At 39.9% G+C, this 7,744-nt stretch overlaps 1 long non-coding RNA gene across 1 annotated transcript; it reads left to right on the top strand.

The window, feature by feature from the left end:
- Positions 1 to 376: 376 nt before the first annotated feature.
- On the top strand, positions 377 to 5,486 carry LOC108640057. The gene is made up of 4 exons (XR_003915877.1): positions 377 to 433; positions 1,393 to 1,507; positions 3,795 to 3,918; positions 5,309 to 5,486. It is a non-coding gene; the product is annotated as an uncharacterized LOC108640057 (long non-coding RNA).
- Positions 5,487 to 7,744: the final 2,258 nt, after the last annotated feature.

The raw sequence follows: 7,744 nt of genomic DNA, 5'->3' as shown, positions 1-7,744 counted from the left end.
TTTTCCTGCCTCCTCTGATGTATGCTCTGTGAGGGTTCTCTGTTGTGCAGTTACTTTAATTTTGAGTTGGTCAAATCTAGGGAAACCAATGGAGAGAAGGGAAGCCAAGTCTTGCTGAAGTAAAAATTTACATGAAACATGGTATTTATATCTTGAGGATTGTTTCCCATATGATATTCAATAGTGTCTACTCTCAGTGTTCCAGATTAATGGGAGATTAGTGTGAATTGTTATAGGTAATAAATTGTGGAATTACTGAGGAGAGCAGAAACAGATTGAAGATGCGTTTGACTGCAATTTGTTCTATTTGTTTCATTAAGGCTTTTTCCTTTTTTTTTTCATTTAATTTCAATTTTTTTTTCATTTCAGGTTTTCTACTGAGTTGTCTCCAGCAGGGCCTTTTTCAAAATTTCCCGTGTGATTGCTTGGCTGAGTAAGGCATTGCATGAAGCTGTAACAGTGATGTTGTGTTGTGTTTGTGCTGAGGCATTATGAGACTTGATTCATGTCTTCTGACGGAGACTGAGCAGTATGGTGTGCTTCCTTGAAAAACTACAGTTTGCAGGATAAACACAGCTTTCAAAACAAAGCCCCTTTGTATTTGATTTGTTTGTAAATATGCCTGGGTTGCATGCATAAAGAATGAGCAATCATGAGCACTTCAGGAATGATGGTGGTATTACAGGAAAAGGTAATACCATTGTGCCGGCAGGTCAAGGGTGCAAGAGAACAGAAGTAGTGGGTCTTCCCACTACTCTTACCACTTACAGTGGTAAGTATGCTCTTACCACTGAGTTAGGTTTGGGGATTTACAGCAATTGTAGTCCTAAATCAGATTAGAAGTTGATGATAAAAAATATTTTGGATGGCTCTGTGAACCAACCTTTGGGTTACCTGGTGCAAAGCTAGGGTCACCCATGTGAAAGCTCCTGTTACTTGGTGGTAGAAAGGATTACCATGTTTTGTGGAATTTGCTTAGTAATGCTTCTAGACTGCTTGCTTATTTGACACTGCAAAATGTCTGGTAGGGTTATTGTAATGCAAGTGCACTGTCAGTAACAGTCCCAAATGTATGCAGTAACTAAACTATTTTAGCAGTGAGAGAGGGAATGGAGCTGTCACAATTTCTGATAATCAACACTGTCCCCTCTGGACAGCAGCATTACTGTTTGTTGGGGAATTGAGGTATCCCAGTACTTACTTTGGAAGAGAAGGGCAAGGCTGTTAGCGGAGGCTGTCCAAGCTGAGAGCCAAGCATGTGAATAGCCAGAGGCTTAGAGCTGTAAGCTGCTACCTTGACATGAGAAGGCCTGGAGGCATGTCAGCATGGCACCTGCATGCCAGCAGCCAAATGTCTCTTGCCTGTGCCCAGCTGGGTGTTCACATTCACAGCCTCCCACAATGTCTATGAGCCTGCAGGATGCGGAATCTTCAACACCTTTCTTCTGAACCTTCTTCAGGCGGGCAGACTGCATGTGGAGGACACAGATACAGATACAGGCAAATGGTATTAATTCCACTATTTATTTTTTTCAAAACGTCAGAGCAAAGCAATAGCTTACCAGCTGACTGATTTCTAAGATAATTCTTCCTGGAGAGTTTTTTACTGGAAAAGAAAAAGGAATATTCTTATGAATCACAATGTAGACAGTGTTCCCTTTATAGTGAGAACAGAGAAAAAGGTATATGAGATAAGACTGAGAGATATAGGTAACTGAGTGGTCAAGGCTGGTGCTGACAGGCATTTGGAGGGGTCAGGTTGAGAAATATAGGAGAAAAGACGTGGGAAATCTAGGCAGGGCAAAATCCTTCATTCTTAATGGAGCAAGATCAGTGGGCACTGTGCTGAAGGAAACTTCTCTTGTCTGCACATCTTGTTTCCCAGTAACTTAAATGAGAAATCATTTGAGAGGGATTGCTTGTAATTTCATCAGTGCATTGTATACATGCTGTTCCTGTAGTCTGTGGAACCTGTTATAATGTATCTTATTACTTCCACATGGAACAAGAAGAGCAGTCATTTCCAGAAATGAGAGCACTCTGTATAATTATGTAGAATGAGTTATGCATAATATATACACCCTTCAAAAATAAAGATTATCTGCTCTGCAGATATCCACACAGTACTAACTGACTGAATGCAGGAATCTGCCTAGTAGCAAGCAAACAGGAATTAAAACATTGATAAAGATGAGGATCTTGTGGCTTAACTATGCCTCAGATACAAGATGATGCTCAAAGAGTTGTCCAGAATGACTGAACACTGTGGGGTTTTTTGTTTTTTAATGATGTGTTCAAAACCAGGCCAGGTCTCTTGGGGACTGACTGAAGTGAGTATAAGCTTGGCACCTCTTCAGTCCTTTCACAGGTCAGCAGTGTATGAAACTTTACCTGAAGATAACTTGGGTGGGGCAGGTTCTTGTTTGGAGTTCAGGTATTATATGTGTTCTTAGTCCTAATTACTGTCATTCATTAGCCTCCCTGCTTCCCTTATGTAGAGCTGGTCTCTTCTGCTTTGTGCTTGTTACCATAAGGTAGCTGGTACTGAACTTCTCTTAGTTACTTTGAAATTGTTCCTTTTTTTTCTTAAGTAGCTTTTGTATTTGGACACTTGTCTACAGCACTTGTAATGTATGAATTCTGCCTTCTTCCCTTCTTTGCAAAACAGCAGATAGCAGTTAGCAGATAGTCTTCAAAAGCATGAAAATTTGCAAGTAACTACACTTCTATTTGCATTTGGGCATCAGAAGACTCATGAAAGTAAATTGGATTTTTTCTGTAACTGTTTTGGTCACAGTGGCAAATGATGCCTCAAATGTTTGGATGATCTCTCACAGGTTTCACCAGCAATTGGACCTAGATAATTTAAGGATGTGCTTTAGTTTCAGACCCTCAACATTTTCCTTTGGCATATTTTCCCTCTCACAGTACTATTGAAGAAATTAGTTTACACCGTTGCTAGTAAATCCTTTTGGTGTCCTGGTGTCTCCGTGAAATAAGATACACACACACACACCCTGGAGGCCACCTGCCCCTGGAACATTGCTGCTTTGAGACACCCTCCCAGCCAAGGTCCTCTAAATACAGTGCAGAGTTCAAGTGAGGGCTTTTGATAAACTTGCCACTCTTCATGCTGGCCTAGCCAAGTGTCACTTAGCTCTCCTAGTCTTTCTAAGACAATTGTGCCCCCTCTTTAATAATCTTTTCCCTTTCTTACGGGTACCTGCATCTCTTCATTGGTAATGACAGTGCTCAGCACAGGGCACAGTTTTCCACGTGTGATTGCATCAGCACTGTATGTTTGATTCAATGATATAGTTAGTCATCACTGTTTGCAGTATAAAGGGCAAATGGAGTGAATTTTCCAGCTCAAACAGTTTTAGTCATATATTGAGGCTAGCATGTAGAAGCATGCACCCTGTAAAGAACCAGGCTCAGGATTTCATTATCAAACCTAGCTCATTCTTCTACTCAAACACTCCTGGATAAATAGAATTCTGTGCTTTGCCATTTTTCTGCTGCATATTAAAATAGATAGATTCCTCAGTGGGTACTGAGAAACTGATATTCAGTGAATGTAGTTAAATGACTTTTTCCATGATTATAATGAGAAGGATCTGGTGAGATCACAGAAAAGCAAGCCGCACATACTGGGCATTTTCTGCAGTTTATATTAAAATTTTAAATAACTGCAGAAAAATAGGATGTTTGGGAGATTAAAAGTGTACATTATTTCCTGTATGGCATTGCTTCTTCTGAACTGGCAGTAACACTGCGCTATTTATTCTCTGCAGGGCATTGAGCAGAGGTTGTTAAAGGGAATGTCTACTACCTAAAGCAATATGTTTTAGCAATGCCGTGGAAACACAGCTCAGAATTGTGTTTAATATGAATGAGAAGTTGGAACCACTTGAAAAGGTAAATGGAGGATTTTCCAGACCTATAAACCTGCCTCCTTCCATGTTTTTCTTGTGCATTCATCATGTTTCCTGCTCCTGGCAGGAAAGTCACACATAGGTTGTCAAGCCACGTGTAGATTTTTACATGACCATGCCAGGAGTGGCAGCCTCAGTATGAGGACTGATTTTGCTCTCCCTGTTTTATGAGTTTCAGTTCATAATCCACACGACTCTTTCTGTCTCATCATTGACTGGCTTTCAGCTTGCACAGGGGAGTGGCACCTCAATAGGGCTGAGTAGCCAGTTCATCATCCAAGACTGAATAGGAGACCAGTAGAGAGCTATCAGTGATTACAGACACAAGCTGGTTCACATTCTGTGTAGAACTTGTCCCTGTCTCACAATGTGAAAGGCTGCCTAGTTTCCATGGGACAGGATACTTTTTTCCTACCCAAGAAGCTAGCAGCAGGTTATTCAGGAAAAAAAATATTTCATTTGTTTTAAAGAAGGAAAACCATTCTGGTTATGGCCTAGTTTTCATAAAAGTAATTAAGTCCTTCATTAATTTCTTATTTGGACAGCAGCAATGTTCCATAGTTTGATTTAGTTTAATATACTCCTTGCACATAGGTGAAAGTTGTGTTGTTAGGTTTTGTCTTGACTGATACTGAGGTGATCTACTACTTGTAAAAGTCCAAATACAGGAGAGGAAATCATGTAAGCAGGTACTCTTGCAAATGTACTGAATTTCGTACTGCTTGCAGTTAGAAAGTGCAGACAGTTTCTAACCCTCATGGTAGCAGAGAAAAGGCTGGAAATGCAATAAAATGCGTTCTTACCATATGTACATTTCTTAAAATATCTGTCTTGGATATGCTGAATATTATGAAAATATCATCATAACAATCAATTTCTCAGTAGTCTTGATCCAGACAAGTCAGCTGCAAATCAAGTTTGCCATCCTACAGGATAAGCTGCCTCAGAATAGGACATCTGACAGAAAGTCAGTACTTACCAATGTGGTCATGGGGAGGTTAGTTATCCCCTCACTGGATGTCTGTATTCAATGTCTGGTATGGGTTCTCCTGTTGGACAAATAACTGTCAGGAATGGCATAGGTATGTTTGGTCCTGTGTGAGAGCAGAGAGGTGTGTTAGGCAACCTACTGTACTCCTTAGCACATTTGTAATCCTCCTTAATGCTTGCCAGGCCCACGAAGGGCTGGAGCACTTTCTTTGGTCGTCTGAGCAGAGCAAGCCCAAGTCCCCAAGAAAACACTAGAAAGTCATGTTTGAGGAGCCTGTTGATGGCCCAGGGAGGTCCACTTGTACTGAACTGTGTTTCTCCTGGTTGGCCCAGCCTGGCCTATCTTGTCTGACCACTACCTTTTGCTTTGTTTTTGATACCAGGAGATAGAATTCATGGTTGCTGCTCTACAGGATGGCTCTCTTATACCTTGTGTTTCAATTTGCTCTCTCATGGCTGTCTGGGTTGGATGAGATACAGTCTGAAGCCTAATTCAAGCTGTAGAAAGATCCTTCCTGAGGATCAAAGGACCTGTTAAATGTTGGTATATGTGATGTGATGTCTATAGTTGCTGGTAATAAATTTTATTTTTGCCCAGATTTATATGTTTAAGAAGCCTAATTTACAAAATGATAAAATGTCAATAGTCCTCAGTCAAAATAGAGGCACCATTGTTTGTTATGTTCAGTCTTTTGGTTTGCTTTGCTTATCATGTATGACAAGGTCTCAGATCTCACTCTACCATCCATTAAAACTACAGAGACCTGTAGCTTTGAAGATGGCCACAATATCATTTGCCTCCTGTCCTAAAGCATTGGATGAATGCATATACAGAGGACATGAACATCAGCCAGATTTTCTTAGAAATGGGGAAGATATTAGAGGCTTTTACTTGGCACATAATTTGTGTTTAAAAAATTAGGTTTTTGTGAAAATAATCCTGATGAGCATGTTTGCCACATCTCTTCAAATTATACAAAAGCTTTTATACCCTGTGGGCTTTCAAGCCTTTCTTTTTAAAATGCTCTGTAGCCTGTACTGAAGTAATCTCCAACATGAGGATTTTAAGTGTACAGAAAATAATTGCTTCTTACATGATCCTGACTTGTAACTGAATATAAAGTTATACTGGCACTACTGTTTTGGGCTTTTTTTCCTTAGCTTTTTATATCCTTCCTTCCATTTCACTGTTCAGTTATCTGCATTTACCTTGCAGTGCATATCAGAGCTACAGGTCTTATTTTAGACTGTGTATCACTCCTGATCATTAGGAATTCTAGCCTAGTGGACAGTGTCCATTTTTTTCCTCTTTTTGTTCTGTTTAGACAGAACATCTGAGCTTCAAATTTTAACTGCAAAGAGATAAGAAGAAATAAAGGGATGGGGAATTGGTTAAATTATGAGTCTTGTAAAGCCTTGCTTTTCCTTATTATCTCCTTGGGCTGTTCAAAGGAGAAATTGGATGAATAAGATTTGTGGTGGTTATATTAATAGATTACACTTTGCGTTATTTGGTCCCTGGGAGCTGTACCTATGTTTGATGAATTAAAAGAATTGGTGACAGCACATTGGAAAGACTCATCCTTTTAAGAGGAAGTGTACAACTGTTGGTCTTCAAAACATTGCTGGTTTCTTCAACACAAATGAGAGGAGAAGCACAGCTCACTGTCTCAGGGACTGACTCTCATCTACAAGTTTCCTCAAATGACAGAGGAAGGTAGTTGAACAGCAGCTATACAAGAAAATGGCTATAAAACCTCCTTTGAGTTAATATCTCTGTGTTTGACTCCAATAATTTCTGCTTTTCCAGCTGGCATGTTTACTGCCCCAGCACCTACAGAAGGTGTAAGGAGAGAAAGGCATGCTGGGTCAGGTCTGGAGAAACTCCAGCCAATTTTTCCTGGCTTCTAATATCTCATTCCCGTTTCTGTTGATAGCCTGGGTTCCTGTCCCACCCCACCATCAGTAATCTCTTGCTCAGTGTGTTGGCAGGACTCCACCCTACCAGATCTTTTTCATTTATATTATTCACCCTGTTACTGCTGTTGCTTCCTAGCACATGCCTCCCTGAGGGTCTGAAAATCTTACCCTGTCATATTCACAGCAGCTGTTCTCATTCCAGGAGTCTGTGTGAGGGCAGCCAGCATTGCCTGCTTTAGAGAAAATAGCTTTAATCATCATGAGTGACAGGGAATAAAAACCATTTCTTCTTAACCTCCTCCTCGTGATGGGGAGGGTTACTCTGCAGTGTCTCTTACTTCGTTTATAGTCTAATACGTTTATATAAATAACCTTTAACTTGCCGTTGTTCTGTCTCTTCCACACTCACATCCTATGAAATTGTAAATATAGATCCATGTGGATATGCTTTCATATTAGCTCAACTGTTACTTCTAGATATTTGTTAATCATTTATTAATACCAGTTCCAAATATCTCTTCCACCGCTTGCATATCTGTCAAAAATCAGTGGCATTCTGACACTCAAAAGCTGCTCAGTCTTGATTTGTTGTCTTTCTGTAAATATGTAATAACAGAGGCTGGCTCAGAAAACCCATCGGGATGAAATTCCATCAAAAATACAACTTCTAATGAAAATGAATCAATTTTCCGAGTTGGGTACATATCGCCATGACACAGTGTTCACATAATAAGGACTCTGTTTAGATTTTCCCCAGAAGTATCTCTGAAATCTGTATTTTATTTCTGGATCATACTACAGTATAATAATGTAGAAATCAATTGACTGAATATTTTAGTCTTTGAACATTTTCCTTTGAGAATTTTGAAACACTCAATCTTCATTCCTGTCCTGAAAGC

Source organism: Manacus vitellinus, unplaced genomic scaffold, assembly GCF_001715985.3.
Source record: "Manacus vitellinus isolate BGI_N305 unplaced genomic scaffold, ASM171598v3 scaffold_28_pilon, whole genome shotgun sequence".
Lineage (NCBI taxonomy): Eukaryota > Metazoa > Chordata > Aves > Passeriformes > Pipridae > Manacus > Manacus vitellinus.
The sequence above is the reverse complement of the archived record's forward strand: the minus strand, read 5'-3'. Positions and strand labels throughout refer to the sequence as shown.